At 37.1% G+C, this 26,558-nt stretch overlaps 2 pseudogenes; one reads left to right on the forward strand and one right to left on the reverse strand.

Annotated features, from left to right (window-relative positions):
* Positions 1-26,558, reverse strand: part of LOC143671830 (developmental pluripotency-associated protein 2-like) — a 66,367-nt pseudogene that overhangs the window by 34,958 nt on the left and 4,851 nt on the right.
* On the forward strand, positions 3,751-3,860 carry LOC143672352 (small nucleolar RNA SNORA70; annotated as a pseudogene).

Consider the following 26,558-nt stretch of genomic DNA (forward strand, 5'->3'; position numbering starts at 1 on the left):
GAACTGCTTACAGTGGGGGAGGCAGGGCATTATGCAGATGTATGTGTGAATATACAATGCTGAGCCTTGGCTGAAAGGTACATATGAGCAAGACAAGATTCTGTGAAGCATAGAAGAGATAACCTACTGTGGAGGATAAGAGACATTCATCTTAAAGGCCATGTAGCTCTAAGAGAAGTAGTGTAGCCAAAGTGGAGAGGCTTTGCTAAGCACCATGTTAATTCAGATGTTACTACAGAAAACCATGCCTTAAAAGTGTGTATCGTCCCCTAAAATAAAGATTATGCCTTATGTGTATTCCCTATAACCTGAGAAGCAAAATCAAAACAAAGAGAGAGAGAAGATTAAATGCACAAGAAATTTATTAGGGGAAAGACCTGTCAGAGAAAATAAGGAGGGAGGAGGAAGTGTCTCAAAGATTTTTTAGATTACAATGTAGGTGTTATCCTGAATGAAAAAGAAAGAAAAGAAAGGAAGGAATGTTGGATGCCCATTAGATTCCAGTGCAGAGTGCAGTTCTAAGGAAAGTTAAGCAAGGTTGTCAATGTCTCTTTAAGGCAGAGTCAACTATCAGAAGAATCTTGGATCTCTTAAGAATAAGATTGCATTAGTATCTCTGCAATGTTCAGCAATTGGTTAGAAGCAGCTCATGAGTGCCTTCATGAAACAGCAGTTATAAATTCAGCAGGGCCCATGGATCAAATATGCTTCCTGCAGTTAGAGATCTGAGAGGCTCAAGGTCATGACTGCCAAACCCTAGTAGAAAGTAAACTGATACTAACAGAGAATAAATCTAGGCCAACCAAAGACAAGAGAAAATGATTTACCACAAATATGACTATTTTCCAGAATAAAACTCAACACCCTTTAAAAGAAAGAGAAATAATCTACACCTTCTACAACATACCACTCATATTTATAAATCAAGATTAAAATAAAAAAAATACTAGGTATGCAAAGAAATAGGAATCCATGAGTCAATATAATTCAGGAGTTCAAGTGAAAGTCTTTAAGGCAATATATATATTCAAGGTCTCAACGGATAATGGTTATGATAAATGAACAGATGGGGAATCTAAGCTGAGAAATTGAAACTCTAGAAGAGACCAAAATTAAAATTCTAAAACTAAAAATTAAGGAAAAAATCACTAGATAGTTTTATCAGATTTTAGGCTGCAGATAGTGAGTAAGTGAGTTTAAAGATCTTTCAATGAAACGTATCCAATGTGAAGAACAGAGAGAAAATAAAGATTGAAAATATGATTAGCACCTTAGTGGCCCATAGTATCCTGTTAAGTTATTTAAGAAATAAAAATGTATAAACCAAGTGTTGTGGGCAGCACTATGGATAAATTCTTGTAGCATTCCTTTGAAAACCAAAACACACTGAGAGTGGAAACTGTATGATTTCATTTATATGAAGCTTTAGAAGAGGTAAAACAAATATATGGTGGAACAAATAAGAACAAGGTTTGCTTATAGAGCATAGTAATAAATTAGAAAGAGGTATGAAGAAACTTTCTGAAGTGATGCAAATGTTCTACATATTGATCAGTGTGCTCTACATAGATGTTTGCATTTGTCAAAATTCTTTGAGTTGTGTACTTAAGATCTGTGCTTATTAATAAAAGCAATTTTGTGTCAATGAATAGAAATTAGAAAAAAAAGAAGCCAATCAAGTTCATCAAATTGTACCTCATGTGTAGGCAATTCAAAATTGAATAATCTAAATTACACATCACTACTTGTGCATTAAAAAAGTACTGGAGGGATAAAAGTAGATAATTAACTATAGCTACCTAGTTTTCTGGGAGTTTTCCTTTTTATTTCTTATATTCCTTTGTTGTTTTAAATGTTATGCAATGTGCATGAATTAATTTTATATTGAGAAAAATTAAGCCAATATATTAAATAGCAATGAAAATAATCTACAGCTACAAACACAGCAAACATAACATTGAATGAAAAAGCTCAGACACAGAATCATAAATATGAATGTTTCAATTAATGTATATTTCAAAAGTAGGCAAAACCAAACTATAATATTTAGGGATACATAACTTGATGATCAAAATATAAAGAAAGGCAAGGTAGTGATTTTTATAGAAGTCAACCTGTAGCTATCTTTGAGGATGGAAGTGGAGAGGGTTGTGATTAAAAGGGGGGCTTACTTTATTTTTTATTTGGTTGGTGGTTATGTGAGTGTTCACTTTGTAATAATTAAGGTGAAAAACACTGGTTCAATTAATGTGTGCATTTGTTAAATATAAGCTCCATGAAATCTGGGATTGAACAGAAGTACTGCTCTTCTTCAGTGCTTTATCTTGAACATCTAGCATTTAGAGAATAAATTCTTTTAAATAAATGAGTGAACAAATGAATGTACTGAGCATCCATTCTGGGTTCAACATTCAGCTAGTAAGTGTTGCTTTGGGGTTTTCTCAAGCCACTGTTAGTCTTATTCAGAAGAAATAAGTATGTCAGTAACATGCATGGAACCACAAGGAAATTCATAAATTAATCATTGATTTATTTTTCATTTTCCAATGTCTTGATTAAATTTTTATATATTATTGATCTCCATCATAAAAACATACTTATAAAATGTATAAGTATGTTAGCCTCTCTAAGGGCTATCAGGATTGATATTCCATTTTTACAGGCAGGAGTTTCTTTTTAAAATATGTTCCTTTCTTACAAAATAAAAAAGGCATGAAATCTACTAAATTTGTGAAAATGCACTGCCTTTTTATCAGTACCTACTCAAAATAATGTTAATGAAAGCATAACTTGTTCATTAAATCACTTGTTTATTTGAATTATAGATTCATATTCATGATTTTACTAGTTACCTTCTTCTTAGTCACAACTCTATCCTTGGGTGGGCCATGGTGGCTCAGTAGGCAGAGTTCTTGCCTGTCATGCTGGAGACCCGGATTTGATTCCCAGTGCCTGCCCATGCAAAAAGAGAAAATTCTATCCTTAAACATAACACATTATGTTTATTTCTAAATATCTACATGTTTGTTGTCCTATGAGAAAATACATTGAAAGAAAATAAATAAATAGGCTATTGCCAATAGAATGCTACTTCTGAAATATATAAGATTTGTGACTCCATTTTCTTCTTCCTTAAAATGTTACAAAGCCTTTGGGGGACCTGAGTTTAATTCCTGGACCATGCAACCCTCCAAAAAAAATTTACAAAGCCTTCTCCATAATGACACTTTGAATGTAACTAAATTTAATACCATCATTTTCAACAATTGTAAATGGCAATACAGGGACTAGAAAACAGACAAATATCATTTTAGTTCAAAACTATAAAAATGTTCACCGAATAACCTTCTATTTTGCATGGGCAAGCACTGGGGAATCAAACTCGGGTCTCTGGCATGCAGGCAAGTACTCTGCCTGCTGAGCCACTATGGCCCACCCTCCTAATAAAATTTTAATTAATTTTAAAGATAGCTTATGCATGCATAGGTTTGTTTTCCAAAAGAAGGAATAAGCTGTAAGAGACTGCTTACATTTATTTTAAATTGCAAAATTGCAAGTCAGAAGAGAGGCAAACATTCTAAAAGAAAAATACATCTCATTGTACATTATCTCACTCATTAAAAGGTATGGAAAATAAAGCAAACATTATAAACATCAAACATATTTGTAGCGCTTGGTTTTAGAATTCAGTACACTGCCATTCATTTTGAATTCCATAGAGAGCAAAAATTAATATATATATATATAATTCTTCATTAAAAGTGAACATGGATGTGAAATGGCTGCAGATAGCAACCTCTTTGGTAGTGTATGCAGCCTCTTGCTTGTATGAGTTGCCCAAAGAGACCTTGGAGAGAGCCTTTGCCTGTCGATGGTCCTGTCTGACCCCATGCTGTCACCTATCTGGACTCCAAACAGGTATGTGGGGTGCCTTTGGAAGGCCCCAAGGAACAGTCACCAAGATTCACATGGGCCAAGTCATGATGTCCTTTCACACCAAACTTTAAAACAAGGAGCATTTGATTGAGGTACTGCACAGGGCTAAGTTCACATTCTCTGTCCACCAAAAAATCCATATTTCCAAGAAGTAGGTCTTTACCAAATTTAATAATGATAAATTCAAAGACATGGTGACTGAGCAGTGCTGCATCCCAGATGGTTGTGTGGTCAAATACATTCTTAATTGTGACCCCTCAGACAAATGGCATGGCCCGCACTTGTGAAGACTTTGGAAGCACTGCCTTTGCCAAATGTGTTCCTAACAATAAACTACCTGACCATCTTAAAAAAAAGTTAATATAATATCATTAGATATGAAAACATATTTGACAAAATAATCTTCAATTGCACTTATACTTTAGATAAATGAGGTACAGGACAAATCTTCATTCATTCCCCCCTTTAAATTTCATATTAATTCTGCCTTTGCTAATACTTTAAGGAAGGATTCCCTCTAACCCCATTCACAGATGAAAAGATGGATGAAGGAAGAGCAGTTTGTTGAAAAGTGATAGAAGTAGAGGTAATACAAGGTCACTATTAAAAGAAATGGAAGGGAGATAAGGTGCATAAATTATCCAATATCAATTTAGTGAATAATCTAGTACTCATGTCATTTTTAGTATGCGCTCAATAATTGTTTGTCAAATGAAGAAATACATTGCTTGTAGTGGATTTCTTAAGGTTGTGTACCAAGTGGGTTGTCAAGAGGCCAGCAGTGAGATCACAGATGAACCCAAGAAGCCTGATTAAATTCCTTTTGCATAATGGCATTAAATTAACTGATATGCAATTAATCTGCACAAAACCCAACCACTGTATTATAGCTTAACCTCTGTCTTCTTTGTCAAGGAAAATAACATTTTTTTAAAAGTCAGGTTTATCAAGCTATGATTCACATAGAGTGAATTTTAGCTTCTTAGGTATACACTTTAATAAATCATGAAAAATGTTAACACTCAAACACTACCACAATCAAGATACAGGTATTTACAACATCTGAAAAGAATCCCTTGTGAGTAGCTGGATGTAAACTTAAAGAATAAACACCTCACAGTCTAAATTCCAGCAATAATACATTAAAATATAAAAATAATTAGGTTTAAACAAAAGACTACAGAACATACAAAGAAGCAGAAAGCAGTGGGCAAGAAAAGAAGATTAAAACATTAGAAACCATCATTAAGGATGTTCATACCCGGGACATTCCTAAAAGAGGACTTTTAAAAAATGGTCATAAATATGCTCAAAGAGCTAAGAGAAAACATTATCAAAGAAGTAAATGGAATCAGGAAAACAATAGAAGAATACACAAAGAATATCCAAAGAATATCAATAGACAGATGGAAATTATGAAAAGGAACCAAACAGAGCTGAAGACAACAGTAACAGAAATTAAAAATTCCCTAAAGGAGTTCAATAGCAGATTGGAGCTGACAGAAGAATCAGTGAACTTGAGTATAAGTCTTGAAATCATCCAATTTGAGAAGCAGAAAGAAGAAAGAATAAAGAAAAGTGAACAACGCCTAAGGAACTTGTGGGACATGATCAGGCACACCAATATACTCACTGTGGGAATCCCAGAAGAAGAAGAAGAAAGGAGAAAGGGAAAAAAAGCATATTCAGAGAAATAATGGCTGAAAACTTCCTGATGTTAATGAAAGATATTTATATACATATCCAAGATGTACACCAAACTTCAAATACTATAAACTCAAATAGAGCCACAGCGTGCTGATTATAATCAAACTGTCAGATACCATGGATAAAGACAGAATTCTGAAAGTGTCAAGATAAAAGCAGCATGTTGTATCCAAGGGAGCCTCAATAAGGTTTAGTGCTGATTTCCCATAGGAAAGTGGAGGCAAAAAGGTAGTGAGAAGACCTATTTAAAGGGATGAAAGGAAAAAATTTCCAAATAAGAATTCTATATCTGTAAGAACTCTTTCAAAAATGAGCAAGAAAAAAAAATGAGCAAGGTAGATGCTTTTACTCACTTTAAGCAAACTCTGCAGATAAACTCATTACTGTCCCTCCTAGATGACACTCTACTCCCAGGGGTGCAAGTAACCCTGGCAACATGGAACATTACTCCAAGGGATGAATATGGTCCTGGTATTGTGGGATTGAGAAAGCTTCCTTGAAGAAAAGGGTAAAAGGAAATGAAACAAAATACAGCTGTAGTGGCTAAAAATTTTCAAATAAAATTGAAGGCATTCTTATGCATTATACAGATATTCATTTTCAGTTTCTAGTATATTAGAATAGCTATAAGGAAATACCTGAAGTTGTTGAACTATAATACCATAGCTTTGATTCTTTTTGAAAAAAAGTACTTTTATTGATACACCTTCACACACATACGTTCCACACATGGTGCACAATCCATGGCTCACAATATCATCACATAGTTGTGTATTCATCACCATGATCACTTTTTTAGAACATTTGCATCACTCCAGAAAAAGAAATAAAAAAAAAGAAAAAAACTCACACATATCATATCCCTTACCCCTCCCTCTCATTGACCACTAGTATTTCCATCAACCCAATTTATTTTACCCCTTATAACCTCTACTATTTATTTATTTTTTATCCATATAAAAAATAGTATCCATATTATTTTTTACTCATCTGTCCATACCTTGGGCAAATATATACCCCACACACTCTTAAATGATCAGTGGGTCAAGGTAGAATTTGGATCCTGTTTGGGTGAAGGGAAATTTCTAATAATCTATAATGGTGAGAGCACTGCCACACTGTTAATGTAATTAATACCATCAAATGGTATACTTGGAAGTTGGTATACTTGGGAGCAGTTGGGTTTGGAAGATTTATCTTGTATGCTTTATCTTGTATATGTTTCCAAATTAAAAATGGAAGAAAGAGAGAGAAACTAAAGAAATAATTACAATTAAATGCAATACATGACACTGGATAGGATCAAAGAATATAAAAGACTCAAAGGAACATTATTAGGACATAAGAAATAATTAGAATATATAATCCAGACTTTATATCAATGCTAAATTTCTTGAACTTGATAACTGCACTTAAAGTTACTACATAACTTATAAAAGGAGCACCAGATACAAGGTTTTCACAATTACACAGTCATGTTGTAAAAACTATATCTTTATACAACTGTCTTCAAGAATCAGAAATCATGGGAGACTTCAATACACCACTCTCCACTATAGATAGAACCAAACCTTGGGTAAAAGGAGCACCAGACACAAGGTTTTCACAATCACACAGTCACATTTTAAAAGTTATATCTTTATACAACTGTCTTCAAGAATCAAAAATCATGGGAGATTTCAATACATCACTCTCCACTATAGATAGAACAACTAGACAGAGGATCAATGAGGAAAACCTAAGCAAAGGGATAAATGAATTAGACCTAATAGACATATATAGGTTATAACACCCCAAAGCACAAGAATACACATTCTTCTTTAGTGCACACAAAACATTCTTGAGGATAAATTGTATGCTGGGACACAAACTGAGTTTTTATAAATTTAATGTTTGAAATTATCCAAAGCATTTTCTCTGGTTACAATGGAATAAAGGTGGAATTAAATAATTCCCAAAGAAACAGCTTTCCCAAATATATGGAGATTAAACAACACACTCTTAAATGATCAGTGGGTCAAGGTAGAATTTGCTATAGAAATTGGTAAATATCTGGAGAAGAATGATAATGAGAATACAACTTGTCAAAACTCATAGGATACAGCAAAGGCAGTGTTGAGAGAGAAACTTATTGCATTAAATGCCTATATTAAAAAAGAAGAACAGGGTGGTGTAATGGTAGCTCAGGGGCAGAATTCTCCCCTGCCATGCTGGAGACCCAGGTTTGATTCCTGGTTCCTGCTCATGCAAAAAAAAAAAAAAAAAAAAAAAAAAAGGAACAACAACAAGAACAAGTAAAATATGAGGATTTAACAGCTCACCTAAAGAATTGAAAAAAAAGAACAGCAAACTAACTGCAAAACAAGAAAAAGAATAATGATTAAGGCAGAAATAAATAACCTGAAGAATAATGAAACAATAGAAAAAATAAACAAAACTAAAAGTTGCTTTTTTGAGAAAATCAATAAAATTGATGGACTCCTAGCTAGACTAACAAAGAAAAAAAAGAGAGAGGATGCAAATAAACAAAATCAGAAATGAGAGAGGAGTGGCTACCATTGATCATGAAGTAATTAAAAAATTCATAAGACAATATTATGAACAACTACATGCCAACAAAGTAGACAACTTAGATGAAATGGACAAATTCCTAGAAACGCATGAATTATCTATACTGACTCAAGAAGAAATAGATCTCAACAAACCAATTACAAGTAAAGAGATTCAAGTAGCCTTCAAAAAATCTTCCCATAAAGAAAATCCTAGGACCAGATGGCTACCCAGTTGAATATCATCAAACATTCCCAAAGAACACCAATATGCTCAAACTCTACCAAAAAATTGAGGGCAAAGGAATGTTACCAAACTCCTTTTATGAAGCTAACATCTGTCTAATACCCAAAGCAGTTAAAGGTGCTACAACAAAGGGAATTCACAGACCAACTGACCTAATGAACATAGATGCAAAAATTCTTAGCAAAATACTAGCAAGTTGAATCTACTGACACATTGAAAGAATTATACATCATGACCAAGTTGGATTTATACCCCAAATGCAAGGGTGGTTCAACATAAGAAAGTCAATCAATGTAATACAGCACATTAACAAATTGAAAGAGAAAAACCCCATAATCATATTGACTGATGCTGAAAAAGCATTTGACAAAATACAGCCTCCTTTCCTGATAAAAACACTTCAAAAGTTAAGAATCAAAGGAAATATTCTCCATATCATAAAGGGAATATATGAAGAGCCCATAGCCAGCACCATTCTTAATTATGAGGAACTGAAAGCATTCCCCCTAAGATAAGGAGTAAGACAAGGATGCCCATTGTCACCACCATTATTCAACATTGTATTAAAAATCCCAGCTGTAGTGACTAAATAGGAAGAAGAAATAAAAGGCTTCCAGACAGAAAAGGAAGAAGTAAAACTTTCATTATTTGCAGATGACATGTTCCTATACTTAGAAAACCCTGAGAAATCTGTGGCAAAGCTACTTGAGCTAATAAACAAATTCAGCAAAGTGGCAGGATGCAAGATTAATGTACAAAAATCAATAATGCTTCTGTATATGTACAATGACCTATATGAGGTGACTATTAATGATAAATTTCCATTCAAAATAGCAAATAGATCAATCTGGTATCTAGGACTAAGTCTAACCAGGGATGTCAAAGATTTATACAAAGAAAATTATCAAAAAATGCTAAAAGAAATAAAGAATGATCTAAATAGATGGAAAGACATTCCACGCTCAGGGATAGAAGGCTGAATGTCATTAAGCTATCACTTCTACTGAAACTGATCTACAGATTCAATGTATTACCAATCAAAATCCCAACAACCTACTTTGAAGACTTGGGGAAGCTAGGTTATCAAATTTATATGGGATGGAAAGAGAACCTGAATAGCTAAAGATAGCCTAAAAAAGAAGAGCAAAGTGGGAGGACTATCACTTCCTGACTTTAAAGTTTACTATAAAACCACAGTGGTAAAAACAGCATGGTGGGCTGGCCATAGTGGCTTAGCAGGCAGACTTCTTGCCTGGCATGTCAGAGACCTAGGATCATTTCCTGGTGCCTGCCCATGCAAACAAACAAACAAACAAAAACTGCATGGCATTGGTTCAAAGATATAAGGATTGACCAATGGAATAGAATAATTGAGAATGCATCGATAGACCACCATATGTATGAGCATTTGATCTTCAATAATGCCTCCAACTCCACTGATCTGTGAGAGAATAGTCTTTTCAATAAATGCCATTGGAGAATTAGATATAAATAGACCAAAGAATGAAAGAGAACCCCTACCTTACACCCTATTCAAAAATTAATTCCAAATGGATTAAACCTAAATGTAAGAGCATAAAATTTCTAGAAGAAAATGCAGGGAAACATCTTCAAGATGTAGAATAGGAAGGAAATTTTTAAACTTTGCACCTAAAGCACAAGCACTGAAAGAAAAAAAATAACACATGGGCACTCCTCAAGATTAAGTGCTTTTATGTGTCAAAGGACTTTGTTAAAAATGTGAAGAGGCAGCCAACTCAATGGGAGAAAATATTTGGAAACTACATAAAGGCTTGGTATCCTGTGTATGTAAAGAAATTACACAGCTCCACAACAAAAGAAGAAACAATGCAATTATAAAATGGTCAGAGGATACAAGCAAGCACTTCTCTGAAGGACAAATACAAATAATTAAAAAGCACATAAAGAGATACTCATTTTCACTAGCTATAAGGGAAATGCAAATTAAGATGATGAGATATCACTTCACACCTATAAGAATGGTTGCTATTAAACAGACAACTACAAATGTTGGAGAGGATGCAAAAAAACAGGAACGCTTATTGACTGTTGGTGGGAATGTATAATGTGCGGCCACTGTGGAAGAAAAGTTGGTGATTCCTCAAAAAACTAAACATTGAGTTGCCCTATGACCTGGCAATACTAATACCCAGTATATACCCAGAAGAGCTGAGAGCAGTGAAGCAAACAGACATTTGCACATCGATGTTCATAGTAGCACTATTCACAATTGCCAAGGGATGGAAATAATCCAAGTGCCCATAAACAGACAAGTGGGTAAACAAAATGTGGTATCTACATACAATGGAATATTATGCAGTAGTAATATGTAATGATGTACCAAAACATATGACAAAGTGAATGAATCTTGAGAACATAATGCTTAGTGAAATGTCAGTCACATAAGGACAAATACTGTATGATTTATTTATTATAACTGTGGTAAAAGTAATCTCAGAAGTTTTATTATGACCCTGGTAAAGGTAATCTCAGAGGTTACACTGTAGATTATAGCAGACCTAGAGATACACAAAAGCTAGAGATGGAGGAAAGGCTACCTAAAGAGGCTGAATATAAATGCAAGGTAACAGGTAGAAGTAATGATAATTAATTAGTGGGTTTATAAATAACATTGCCATATTGAAGGTGAATATGACTGAAAGGGGGGATGATAGTACCATGTATCCCAATGATTAAATTTATGATTATAAGTAAATTCTTACATGAATTATTTCAATGGCTTGATAGTGGACGAAGAGTCAGCAGTAGAGGGATATACAGGGAAAACTAAAACTGTATGTTATGATCAATAGTTAACAGGAAGACATCAATAGAACAACAGCCCTACCAAAGGCAACTAATTGGCTGGGGAGGGACAAGTGATAAGGGGTAGTTTTGATTCACAGTTGGTGACATTGTTTGCTGATTCTTTATCATTATGGACCAATAAAAATTGTCTAAAATTAAGCGTGTTGCTGATTGTACAACCAAAGATACTATAAGACGTTGTTTGTTTATTTTGGACATTATCCGTGTTGACCAATAGATGGAGGGAGCTGAAGGATAAAATGACTGAGAAGCACTTTGGCAAATGGTGATACATTTATATGATGGAATTTGGTGTGGCTACAAAAAGGAAGGATGTCAAGTGGCACATGACAAACTGAATAAACCTTAGGGACAATGGGCTGTGCAGAATTGACCAGAAACAAATAAATATGTTAAGGTCTTTCTCAGAAAATACTTATAAAAAAATGAGAGTCTGGATCGCAGGCCCTTCTAGAAGCCACATTTGGTCTGAAGTTGTGGATATATTTCTCAGTTTTGAAGACACTGAGCTATATGTGTATCAGCTGGTATTATCCTGCAACTTTGAGTAGTTCTATGACACCTGGATCCCAGAAATGGAGTACTGCAGACCTGAAAGTTATCATAGCTATACATAATACCAGTTAAAGTAACTGAGAAAGAGATCAGGCCTCAATTAGAATTTAAAACTAAACCAATCTGGCTGGGTCTAAGGTAAATTAGAATGCAGGGTAAAAGATGATTCTGTATGTACTTTAGACCTTCAGCTGCTGTATGAAATCAAAGGCAGAGAGTTTTATTTTATCTAGAAATTTTCTGTAACTCACAGTCTGAATCAGCCTCTCTGGATAGCTCATTTAGACAGTCCAGACTCCTGGAGTCCAAAATGGGAACAAGAACTTGTAATTCTCTATGGCTTGGTGTAGTGCCAGGATACATTTCAGACTGATAATTAAAAAGTATTGGCAGAGACCCTTGAGGATCTGAAGGGAGGAAATATATATGGAACTATTAAACTTCCCCATCTGAGAAACAATGGGTACCCTCCCAGCCATTAAGGACTCCCAAGAAAATTGGCCAAGCCCTGGATTTTGCAGGCTTGCTTTTATGGAACTTATTTCTGTAGGTGAGAAACTAAATAGCAGAGAATATGCAAACTCATAGAGTCTCACAGAGACAGAAAGTAGAGTACAGATTACCAGAGGTGGGTGGCATGGGCTATGAGGAGTTAAAGCAAAATGAGTATATGGATCCTGTTTGGGTGAAGGGAAATTTCTAATAATCTATAATGGTGAGAGCACTGCCACACTGTTAATGTAATTAATACCATCAAATGGTATACTTGGAAGTTGGTATACTTGGGAGCAGTTGGGATTGGAAGATTTATCTTGTATGTTTTATCTTGTATATGTTTCCAAATTAAAAATGGAAGAAAGAGAGAGAAACTAAAGAAATAATTACAATTAAATGCAATACATGACACTGGATAGGATCAAAGAATATAAAAGACTCAAAGGAACATTATTAGGACATAAGAAATAATTAGAATATATAATCCAGACTTTATATCAATGCTAAATTTCTTGAACTTGATAACTGCACTTAAAGTTACTACATAAGAGAATACCCTTGCCTTTGGGAATTGCACATGGAAGTATTATGTGTTCAAGGAGTATGATGTGTGCAACTTTGTTTCAGATGTTCAGAAGATTAGATAGACAGACAGACAGACAACAAAGAGAGAGAGATGTATATAGAGATAGGTAAAATGATATGGCAAAGGTGGCAAAATATTAAAATTGGTGAATCTAGATATTTGGGAGGGAGCAGGGTATATTGGAGTTTGCTGTACAGAGTTTGTATTATTTTTTTAACTGTACTGCAAGTTGAAATTATTCCAAAATAAAAAGTTAAAATAAGTAATGAATAAAATTCCTTGTAAGAAAAGAAATAATGAAGCAAAGAAGTAAGGAAGATGAAAACAAATTCTCTTATGCATATTTGCAGTCAGTTACCTTCCCCATCCCAATCCCCTGGCAATCACTTATTTCCTCTCCATCCCACAGTTTTGCTTTTTTGAGAATCCCATAAAAATGGAATCATATACTATGCAGTCTTTTGAGTCTGGATTCTTCCTTTTAGCATAATGCTTTAGAGGTCATTCTATGTAAGATTTTATTTCAGTAAGTTCTTTCTTTTCATTGCTGAGCAGTGCAACATTTTGTTTATTTATTTTTTGCATAGACAGGCACTGGAATTCGAACCTGGGTCTCCAGCATGGCAGGCAAGAACTCTGCCTGCTGAGCCACCATGGCCTGCCCAGTATAGCATTTTATAGATGGACTACAATTGTTCATCCAGTCATTAGTTAATGCATATTACAGGTTATTTCCAGGTTTTTGTGGTTATGAATAAAGCTACTATATATATTCATGTATAGGTTTTTGTGAGGACATATATCTTCATGTCCTTATTGAGTAAATATCAAAGAGTGGTACTGCTGGGCCATATGGTAAATGTGTGCTTAACTTTATCAGAAACTTTTAAACTGTTTCTTACTTGGTAAAAGTTGTTTTTTTTTTAACCCATTCTAATAGGAATAAATTTGTGTGTACAGTTCACACTTTACTAATCACAAATGATGTTGATCATTTTTTCATGTGCTTACTTGGCATTTGTAACTGCTATGGTGAAATGCCTTGTTAAGGAAAACACACTAAACTAAAAAGTACATTATGTATTTGATGTATCTTGGGATTTTTGTATAGCTTCTTTTCCACCTCTCTGATAACTACTTTCCCCCCCAGGGATGGCTCCTGCTAGTTGTGTTTGTAATACATGACCTCATCACAGATGATTGGACCTGATTCAGGGGAAAACAGTCCAAAGAGTGGGCTAGATAAATCAGAGAAACTTGAAGCAGATGGATTTTGCTTCAGTTGCTGAATTTAGAAGAGTGCTAAATACATTATTTTTGTGTCTGTTATTACAGTGAATGTGCAATTGGAGCCAGTCCAAAGACAGAGACATAAAAATAAGAAAAAGTTACAAAGAGAAAATCATATCTGAGACTATGTAGTGAAGGGGGTGGAGGATATGGTTTCCTATAACTTTCCAGCTTTGGAATGTTTCTAGTGACATCCAGATTCACTGCACATCACTGGTTTGGTGAGATAACCCTACAGCCTTCCAATAAGTTTTCCCTTTTGATTAAGCCAGCTTAAAACTGGCTTGATTGTGTTTCTAATTCTTACCAGCAAATGATTCTTGACTGAAATATTTTTTTTATAAAAGGGTTTTTCAGGATGACTGAAAAGAAGAATAGAGAACAATTAAAATTCAAAAAGATTTCAGGTTTTCTGTGTGATGAGTTGCGTATGAGATAACAAATTATCAATTTCTTAAAAGCTGATAGGCCCACAGATCCTTTTCCAGGGCATTTCCCTGTGTAATAATGTTGCAATACTCTGCACCCCTTAGACTTGCAACACTTAGCCACAGTTGATTGGACCTGATATGACATCTGAAACAAAAGCAACAATTGAAAATTTGTGCAGCAATCTATGAGTCAACCTGGATCAAATTGTGAATGAAAAGAGGTTCTCTATGTTTGATGGTTGCATGAACCAATCTGATTCTCATCTGAATGAGACTAAACATGAGAATAGAGAGAAAGTTAATGAGGAGCTGCAGGAATAGTGGAAGCAGAGATGAAAAATAATTGTCACCTTAATACTGAAACACTAACAAGAGGGCATCAGCCATTCACTTCTAAGGAATGTCCACTACTAGACTTCAGTAATGAATATCACTGCACAGCAACCATATAATTTCCTTCCTCCCTTATTCCTCATGGACTTTTACAAACTACCATCAACAATGTAGGGAACCTAAGTCTGTATTACTTCAGTTTCACTATTTTCTTGCATTATATAAAGAATTTAACACTTTTGGAATCAAGATTATGAAATGCAGTTAAGATAAATGTAAAATCTGTACATTTGTTTAAATAATGTATTGCACAAATCATGGTTTCTTTAGCAGTGTATGTGGGGGAAAAGATTGAACATTGAAATGACTCTGAGCTCATATAAAGTAGCAATGAGAAGCGGCATGCAAAAGTAAATGAATTAATAAATACATACATAAGTAAAAGTTATTACTTTGTAAGGCTGCATCAACAGAAAAAGAGTATTTAAAACAGTGGAGGTGACTAGCCTCCTTTAATGCATCAGAACAGGTCAGAAATGTTGTTTTTAGTTCTAAGTTATATGTTTGATGAAAACTCTTGATGTATTACAGCTGTATTTTGAGAAAGGTGAACAAACTGGGAGATGATAAAGAAATCATGTCACTTGAGAAAAAATGAGGAACTAAAAGAGATAATTTGGGAAAGAGAAGTGTATGAGAGTATATGGCTGCTGCATTCATATATTTCAAGGCTATAAATATAAATGGAAGATAAGATCCATTTTCTCATCAGTAGAATGTTGCTTAATAAATAAAACTGCTCAAAAATGGAACTGGGAAGCTCCATGATGTAATAAATGCAACAGAGTTTAGATAGAAATGAGACAGGGATATTTGTAAAAGAAATTCTGATTTAAGTAAATATTGGTTTTGGAATCAATTTCTCCTCCTCCCAGATGCTGAGCTCCTTGAGGGCAATAACTTTGAACTTTACTGTGATTTTAAAAGTATCTACATTCTAAAAAAAAAGTATCTACATGCTGAATGTAGCTATTGCAAAATTATGCATTAATGTTTTAAAATGACCTTTCATATTTTTGTCCTTCTCTCTTTCCTCTCACCTTTGCTAAATAAACATAAAACATAAAATGCCAATGAGCAACAAATACTGGTATTTGTTCTTTTAAAAGAATGGATTATTCCTGTCATACTTTCCTTGAGGGCTCTTTACCATTCTGGCCTATTCTCCAATCAATGAAATGTTGTTCCATAATACATCAACAGACATACAGCTGGCAGGAGCAGGAGGTCAGAAACTGCCCTTTTCAAAAAACTTTAATGGAAAATAATACACAGATCAATTTTATGATAAACTGGATCAAATACCAAGTTAGGTTTCTGTCCATGAATGAAAGATATATTTATTTTAATACCTATAAAAATGGTGTTGGGGAAAGAGAAATCAAATTCTGGAATGAACAGAGAATTGGCAGTCAAGAGGCTGGATTTAAACTCAAAAACACCTTTAATGATGTCATCTCAGGCAAGTCACTTCACTTCTCTGTGCCTCAGTTTCTTTATCACCTATTGGCCCTCTAACACCTGACCTCACACACTGATACATTCCTCAGTGTCACAAGCTCTTAAGTATGAAATGAAAAGAAATTAGTTTTCCCACAAACAGGAAATTCTGTTTCCATTTATAGACACGCACCAACTGTTCTGTCTCTTTTAACAGTGTTCCATTTCTTTCTCCTTTTCTACTATAATGCACCATTCTATTCTCTGCTATGCTATGCTATGCTATACACAAATCAGGCAAAGAATTAGGCTCAGTTAAAGTAAAAGGAATATTTGCAGTTCCAGGAAGATGGTGGAATAAGGTAGATCGAGTTCAGCCCTGCTCCAAGGAAAAGTTAAAGAAAGGACTGGAGAGTGATTTAGGCTGCAATTCCAGAGTACAACTGATGTGGGAGTATCTTCTGCATCACATAGGGTGGCCATGGTTGCAAAACCTGAGGAACCAAGAAGCAGAGAACTGGAGACTAATGCAGAATCCCAGAGTCCACAGGAGTACATGGACAGGGAGATGGAGACTAGGAAGTAAGCCAAGGAGTGTACCTTAAATATGCTACAGTCAGCAGTGCAGCCCTGTGACTCTTGACTCACCCCACACCATAAGCACCTAAACCCTAACACACACACTCCTTCCCCACTCTCCAAGCACCCATGCACCACCAACCCCCAGCACACATACCTAGCCCAGACACCCACCCCAAGTGCAGTCCAACCCACCTTTCTTGTACCACTACCGAGCCCTACTTCCCCCCATCCCACTCCCTGAAGGCTGTCACCAGCACATAAAGGCTGTGAGCACTTAGTTCCATACCTAGGAAAAACCTGCCCACAGCCCATACAATCTCACAGCCCCACCCCAACCCCCTGAGCACTGCACATCAGTTTATGGCACTCCTAGACCCAGTCATGTCCCCCAGGTCTAGGAAAGCACTGTCCTGTGCAACCAGGTCACATCTGCCCCCAGCCCATGCAGGCATAATGCCAACCCATTGCCATAGCTGTGCACATGTGCACAGAGGGCCCCATGCTCTAGATCAGAGCACACCAGGGTTGTGCACATCAGATCCATGCAACCATACAGCTACCTCTTCCCTGGTCACTGGGCACCCATATTCACAGGCAACAGTGTAGCATCCTAATCTTACTTCTATATCTACACTGCCATGCATCACCACACTGTTGTGCCCAGCCATGTGTCTTGCATCCTGCTACACAGCCATCCTGCAAACACAAGGCTTTAGACTACTGAAAGAAATGAACTTCCAAAGTAAATCAATCAAGATATTTGCATGTGATGAAAACAAAAGAACTCAATGCATATCACAATGCAGACAGATATAGCCCAGCCCAAGGATGAAATTAAAATAGTAAGAGGAGACACAGATTTTGGAACAACTAATCAAAGATGTTCATACAACTCTACTAAAAAAATTATTGGAATGGCTAATGACATAAAGGAAATCAAGAAGATGGTAAAAAGGCATAAAGAGGAATTTGAAAGAATAAATAGAAAAATGGCAGATATCACAGAGATTAAAGGTTCTGTTGACTAAATAAAAAACATACTAGAGACACACAACAGCAGATTTGAAGAGACAGAAGAAAGAATAAGTGAACAACAGGACACGATAACTGGTTTTGAACATTCAAAACAGCAAATGACAAAAAAGATGGGAAAATATGAATTGGATTTCAGGGAAAAGATGAGCAAAACAAACCACACAAATATAATAATCATTGCTGTCCCAGAAGGAGAAGAGAGGAGTAAAGTGTTAGGAAGGGTAGTTGAGGATATAATAGGGAAAAACTTCCCAAACCTTATAAAGGACATAAATAACCAAGTCAAAGAAGCCCACAAGCTCCAAACAGAATAAATCCAAATAGGTCTTCCACAAGACTAATCAGTCTGTCAAATGTTGAAGAGAAGCAGGAAATTCTGAAAGCAGCAAGAGAAAATGATCTATAACATACAAATGAAACCACATAAAACTGAGTTCAGACTACTCAACTGGTACTATGGAGGTGAGAAGGCAGTGGTATGACATATTTAAGATCCTGAAAGAGAAAGACTTCCAGCCAAGAATTCTGTACCCAGCCAAAATTGTCCTTCAAAACTGAGGGAGAGATTAAATTTCGCATTGACAAATAAATTCTGAAAGAATTTTTCAACAAGAGATCAGCCCTGCAAGAAATACTAAAGGGTGTTCCACCAGGTGAAAAAAAAAAAAGACAGGAGAGGGAGGTCTGGAGAGCACAGAATGGAAGAGTAGCAGTAAGGGTAATTTAAAAGTTAAAAAGCAACAGAGGGAAAAGAATATATAGATATGACAAATAAAATAAAAAAGATGGTGGATTCAAGAAATACATTTTGGGTAATAACTTTGAATGTTAATGGATTAATTTACCAATTAAAAGAAACAGAATGGCAGAATGGATTAAGAAATATTATCCAGCTATATGCTGCTTACAAGAGACTCATCTTAGACACAAGGACACAAACACATTGAAGGTGAAAGGATGGAAAAAGATTTTCCATGCAAGTAGTAATCAAAAGAAAGCAGCAGTTATACTAATATCAAACAAAATAAACTATAAATGTAAAGACATCATAAGCAACAAAGAATGACACTGTATATTAATTAAAGGGACAATTCACCAAGAAGAAATAAAAATCATACATGCTTATGCTCCCAATCAAGGAGCTCCAAAGTTCATGAGACAAACATTGGCAAAACTGAAGGGAGCAAGAGATGTTTCAGCAATAATAGTAGTAGTAAGAGACTTCAATACACCACTCTCCTCTATAGATAGAACAACCAAACTAGAAGATCAACAAGGAAACAGAGGAGTTAAACAACTTGATAAATGAATTAGACCTAACAGACATATATAGGTCATTACACCCCAAACCTCAAGGATCTATATTCTTCTCTAGTGCTCATGAAACATTCTCTAGGATAGATCATATGCTAGGGCACAAAACAGGTCTTTGTAACTTAAAAAAATTTGGAATTATTCAAAGCACTTTCTTTGATCACAATGGAATTAAACTGGATCACAATAACCACCAAGGAATGAGAACATTCACAAATATTTGGAGATTAAATAACACACTCTTAGACAACCGGTGAGTTAAAGAAGAAATTGCTAGAGAAATCAGTAACTGTCTGGAGATGAATGAAAATGTGAATTAAACTTATCAGAACTTATGGGATGCAGCAAAGGCTGTGCAGAGAGGGAGATTTATTCCCCTAAATGTCTATATTACAAAATAGGAAAGAGCAAAAATCAAGGACTTAAGTGGTCACCTGGATGAAATTGAGAAACAACAGCAAACTAGCTCCAAAACAAATTGAAGAAGAGAAATAACAAGGATTAAAGCAGAGTTAAATTAATGGGAGAACAAGAGAAGAATAGAAGGAATCAATAAAACCAAAAGCTGTTTCTTTGAGAAAATCAATAAAATTGATGGGGCACTAGCAAGGAAGATAAAAAAAGAAGAGGATGCAAATAAACAAAAGTAGAAATGAGAAGGGGTGCTTTACCACAGACCCTGAAAAAATGAAAGAAATCTTAAGAGGATACTATGAACAACTATATGCCAACAAACTAGACAACTTAGCTGAAATGCACAAATTCCTGTAAACACACAAACAAGCTACACTGATTCAGGAAGAAATAGAAGATCTCAACAAACCAATCACAAGTAAATAGATTCAATCAGACACCCAAATTCTTTCTACAAAGAAAAGCCCAGGGTCAGATGACTTCACAGGGGAATTTTATCAAACATTCCAAAAAGAACTAACAACAGTTCTACTCAAACTTTAAAAAAAAAAACTGAGGAAAAAGGAACTCTACCTAACTAATTTTATGAAGGTAATATCATTTTTTTCTTTTTCTTTTTCTTTTTTTTTTTGGTAACATCATTTTAATATCAAAACCATGTAAAGATGCTATAAGAAAGGAAAACTACAGGCCAATCTCCCTAATGAATATAGATGCAAAAATTCTCAACAAAATATTGGCAAATTGAATCGAACACATTAAGAGAATTATAATCTACAATCAAGTAGTGTTTATACCAGAAATGTAAGGATGGTTCAACACAAGAATATCAACTAATGTAATACAACACGTTAACAAATCGAAAGGGAAAAATTACAAGATCATATTGATTGATGCTGAAAAAGCACTCAACAAAATTCAACATTGTTTTCTGATAAAAAAAAAACACTCCAAAAGATAGGAATCAAAGGTAAGGACTTCAATATGATAAAGGGAATATATGAAAAATCAGCCAACATCAAACTCAATGGAAAGAGACCAAAAGCGTTCCCCCTAAGATCAGGAATGAGACAAGGATACCCACTGTCACCACTATTATTCAACATTGTGCTATGTATTAGTTAGGGCTCTCTAGAGAAACAGAATCAACAGGGAACACTTGCAAATATAAAATTTATAAAAGTGTCTCATGTGACCGCAGGAATGCAGAGTCCAAAATCCACAGGGCAGGCTGTGAAGCCAATGACTCTGATGGATGGTCTGGATGAACTCCACAGGAGAAGCTCATCAACCAAAGCAGGAATGGAACCTGTTTCCTCTGAGTCCTCCTTAAAAGGCTTCCCATGATTAGATTTAGCATCACTAATTGTAGAAGCCACTCCCCTTTGGCTGATTACAAATGGAATCAGCTGTGGATGCAGCTGACGTGATCATGACCTAATTCTATGAAATGTCCTCATTGCAACAGACAGGCCAGCGGTTGTCCAATCAGAGGAACAGGTACCACAAGTTGGCCAAGTTGACACCTGTCCCTAACCATGACAGTCCACCCCTTGTCAACTTGGCACATATAAATATATCACCTTAAACCATACTTAATTTTCAAATGAAAGCAAATAAGCACACATTTTTTTCTTTTAAATACTCAACTGTCCTGCATATAACTGTAAACACATTAAATCTCTCCAGAATAGGGTGCAAATCCTTGGGCAACATTCATTCTTAAACTTGATATCTTACAACTTAAATAGTATAACATGAACAAAACAACATTACAGTCCTCATTTCTGTAACTGATCACGTGGTCGAAGTTCATATTTATCACTACCTTCTTCCACTACCCGTTCCATGTTCCCTTTCCCCTCAGCAAGCACTTCAGCTGACCATGGTTCTTTGCCTGGTGAGGTGACCCAAACCTTCATTCCTGAAGTTTCAGAGCCATTAGTAGTCCTGCCTGGATTGTGTTGTTGCAGTTTTCCATTGATTTTAATCACAGGGCATGGTAGTATTAATAGGCACCCTAGGGGATCTCCTATATTCTAAGAAAACTCTTCTTTACCTCCATTATGTAGTTGCAGTCCTACTTCCTTCTGATAGTCAGGGTCAATTACCCCAGACAATAATGTAAGACCCTTTTTGGCTTGGTGATCCAGTGGCATAAGTAGCCCAAAGTGACCAGGTGGCAATCTTAACTTCCAGTTCAGTAGTATCACTGTTCTTTCTCCTGGAGGAAGCACACCCCGTTTTGGAACTAAAACCTGTAGACCAGCAGAACTCAGGGTAGCAGGGAGAGGAAGCAAAAATTTTCCTAGTGGATCACTAGGGGTAATAGTGAGTGGCACCACACCCATTTCCACCCCTTGGTTCCTGGACCCATGGATCCTGGCTATGGGAGAAACAGCACCATAGAGTGGATGCTGATTCAGAGCATACACAGCTTCCTGGAGGACATTACCCCAGCCTTTCAAGTTTTTGCCACCTAGTTGTCACCATCATTGAGTTTTCAAAAGGCCAATCCACAGTTATATCAATCCAGCTGCTTCTGGATGATGGGGAACATGGTAAGACCAGAGAATTCCATGAGCTTGTGCCCATTCCCACACTTCATTTGTTGTGAAGTGTGTTCCTTGATCCAAAGCAATGCTATGTGGAATACCATGATGATGGATAAGGCATTCTGTAAGCCCATGGATGGTAGTTTTGGCAGAAGCATTGTGTGCAAGGAAAGCAAACCCATATCCAGAGTGTGTGTCTATTCCAGTTAGAACAAATTGCTGCCCCTTCCATGAAGGGAGTGGTCCAATGTAATCAACCTGCCACCATGTAGCTGGCTGGTCACCTCGGGGAATGGTGCCATATCGGGGGCTGAGTGTGGGTCTCTGCTGCTGGCAGATTGGGCACTCAGCAGTGGCTGTAGCCAGGTCAGCCTTGGTGAGTGGAAGTCCATGTTGCTGAGCCCATGCATAACCTCTGTCCCTACCACCATGACCACTTTGTTCATGAGCCCATTGGGCAATAACAGGAGTTGCTGGGGAAAGAGGCTGAGTGGTATCCACAGAACAGGTCATCTTATCCACTTGATTATTAAAATCTTCCTCTGCTGAAGTCACACTGTGGTGTGTACTCTCATGGGACACAAATATCTTCATGTTTTTAGCCCACTCAGAAAAGTCTATCCTCATACTTCTTCTCCAGACCTCTTTGTCACCAATTTTCCAATTATGGTCTTTCCAAGTCCCTGATCATCCAGCCAAACCATTACTAACAGCCCATGAGTCAGTATACAAATGCACCTCTGGCCAGTTTTCCTTCCAAGCAAAATGAACAACCAGGTGCACTGCTCGAAGTTCTGCCCACTGGGAGGATTTCCCCTCACCACTGTCCTTCAAGGACACCCCAGAAAGGGGTTGTAATGCTGCAGCTGTCCACTTTCAGGTGGTACCTGCATATCGTGCTGAACCATCTGTAAACCAGGCCCAAGGTTTCTCTTCCTCAGTCAATTCACTGTAAGTAACTCCCCAAGAGGCCATAGCTCTGGTCTGGGAAAGAGAAGGTAATGTGGCATCAGGAGTGGAAACCATGGGCATTAGTGCCACTTCTTCATGTAACTTACTTGTGCCTTCAGTACCTGCTCTGGCTCTATCTCGTATATAACATTTCCATTTTACAATAAAGTGCTTCTGTGCACACTCAACTTTATGGCTTGGTGGGTCAGACAACACCCAACCCATGATAGGCAACTCAGGTCTCATGATAACTTGGTGGCCCATGGTTAAGCGTTCAGTCTCTACTAAGGCCCAGTAGCAGGCCAAAAGCTGTTTCTCAAAAGGAGAGCAGTTATCTGCAGCAGATGGTAAGGCTTTGCTCCAAAACCTTAAGGGTTTGTATTGTGATTCTCCTACAGGGGCCTGCCAAAGGCTCCAGACAGCATCTCTATTTGCCATTGACACATCCAGAACCATTGGATCTGCTGGATCATATGGCCCAAGTAGCAGAGCAGCTTGCACAGCAGTCTAGACCTGTTGCAGAGCCTCCTATTGTTCAGGTCCCCACTCAAAATTAGCAGCTTTTCTGGTCACTCAATAAATGGGCCGGAGTAGCACACCCAAATGAGGAATATGTTGTCGCCAAAATCCAAAAAGACAAACTAGGCATTGTGCCTCTTTTTTGGTTGTGGGAGGGGCCAGATGCAGCAATTTATCCTTCACCTTAGAAGGGATATCTCCACATGCCCCACACCACTGGACACCTAGAAATTTTACTGAGGTGGAAGGCCCCTGTATTTTTGTTGGATTTATCTCCCATCCTCTGACACGCAAATGCCTTACCAGTAAATCTAGGGTAGTTGCTACTTCTTGCTCACTAGGTCCAATCAACATGATATCATCAATATAATGGACCAGTGTGATGTCTTGTGGGAGGCAGAAATGATCAAGGTCTCTGCGAACAAGATTCTGACATAGGGCTGGAGAGTTGATATACCCCTGAGGTAGGACAGTGAAAGTATATTGCTGACCTTGCCAGCTGAAAGCAAAGTGTTTCTGGTGGTCCTTACTAATAGCTATTGAGAAAAAAGCATTTGCCAGATCAATAGCTGCATACCAGGTACCAGGGGATGTATTGATTTGCTCAAGCAATGATACTACATCTGGAACAGCAGCTGCAATTGGAGTTATCACCTGGTTGAGTTTAGGATAATCCACTGTCATTCTCCAAGACCCATCTGTTTTCTGCACAGGCCAAATAGAAGAGTTGAATGGGGATGTGGTGGGAATTACCACCCCTGCATCTTTCAAGCCCTTGAAAGTGGCAGTAATCTCTACAACCCCTCCAGGAATATGGTATTGCTTCTGATTTACTATTTTGCTTTGTAGGGGCAGTTCTAGTGGCTTCCACTTGGCCTTTCCCACCATAATAGCCCTCACTGCACGAGTTAGAGAACCAATGTGGGGATTCTGCCAGTTGCTCAGTATGTCTATGCCAATTATACATTCCAGAACTGGGGAAATAACTACAGGATGGGTCCGGGGGCCCACTGGACCCACCGTGAGAAGGACCTGAGCTAAAACTCCGTTGATCATCTGGCCTCCATAAGCCCCCACTCTGACTGGTGGTCCAGAGTGACGTTTTGGGTCCCCTGGAATTAATGTCACTTCTGAACCAGTGTCTAATAATCCCCGAAATATCTGATTGTTTCCTTTTCCCCAATGCACAGTTACCCTGGTAAAAGGCTGTCGGTCTCCTTGGGGAAGACTTAGAGGAAGGTTAACAGTATAACTTTGTGGCAGTGTAACAGGTTTCTCCCCCATAGGGACCTGGCCTCCCCTTCATTCAAGGGGCTCAGGGTCTGTAAACTGTCTCAAGTCTGGAAATTGATTAAGAGGCCATGACTCTGTGTTATTGTAATTCAGGTTAGACTTCTGTTCACTTGACCTAGAACTCTTTTGTTTATACAGCTCCAACAAGAATTTAGTAGACTGTCCTTCTATTGTATTTCTAGGCACCCCATGATTTACTAGCCAATGTCTCAAATCTCTGCATGTCATATAATTTTGATGCCTCCTTTGAGTTTGTTGTCTATTATAACAGCCGTGTCTACCCTGTCTTTGGTGATTAATTGCTGCCACCTGGCTTCTGCCAACTCAGGATCCTGTCATCCCCATTGTGTTTAAGGATTCCAGCTCAGTGACAGCAATTCCTACAGTAATATCTGACCTACAGAGATGTGCAACCACAGAGATCTTGAGGGATGATGGTGCTAGTCTCACAAACTTATTTCTCACTGTTCTGGTAAAAGGTGCATCCTCTGGACATTCCTGGGTTGTAAGAGCAGGCTTTGCATGATAAATCCACTCTAACATTCCAATCTCTCTAAGCCTCTGGATTCCCTCATCTACCTTATACCAGGGCAGTTCTGGCATTTCAACCTCAGTAATGTTGGCCACCTTTTGATCCATGTTTCAACCAACCACCCAAACAAGCTGTTAACAGCTTTTCTAACTGCTCGAGCTATAAAATTGAATGCAGAATCTCTGCTTAGTGGGCCCATATCAATAAATTCAGCCTGATCCAGCCTTATATTCCTCCCACCATTATCCCACACTCTTAAAATCCATTGCCACACATATTCCCCTGATTTCTGTCTATATAAATTGGAAAACTCACACAGTTCTTTTGGAGTATAATGCACATCCTCATGTGTGATACTTTGTACCTCACCTTTAGGGGACTCTTGGGACTTTAGTCTAGTTATAGGTCTAGAAGAAATGAGGGGTGGTGGGGGTGGGTCATGAAAAGAATTAGAAATATCTTCCAAGCCATTTGCTTCAGGGCCTTCATGTGCGGTTTCATCTGGTGAAACAGGATTAATCACTCTAGGGCTAATCCCTTCAGGAGGAGGTTGGGTGGCTAATTCTCAAGGCAGGCTGGAGGTGGGGCAGCTATGTCCTCAGGGCAGACTATTACAGGGTTATCTAGAGAAGGCTTAGTATGGTCTAGGGTTTCAACCTCACCCCCAACATCATTATCAATCCATATGTCACCATCCCATTTTTCAGAGTCCCACTCCTTTCCAATCAATGCCCTCACTTTAACGGCAGACACCATGCAAGACTGAGATTTCAGTTTACATTGTGAAGTTGCTACTCTAACAATAAGATTCTGAGTCTGATTGTCAGAGATCTCAAGTCTATGGCTACAGGAAATAACATTTTCCTTCAGGATACTCATAGAAA

The sequence above is a fragment of the Tamandua tetradactyla genome, chromosome X (genome assembly GCF_023851605.1).
Source record: "Tamandua tetradactyla isolate mTamTet1 chromosome X, mTamTet1.pri, whole genome shotgun sequence".
NCBI classification, from domain to species: Eukaryota; Metazoa; Chordata; class Mammalia; order Pilosa; family Myrmecophagidae; genus Tamandua; species Tamandua tetradactyla.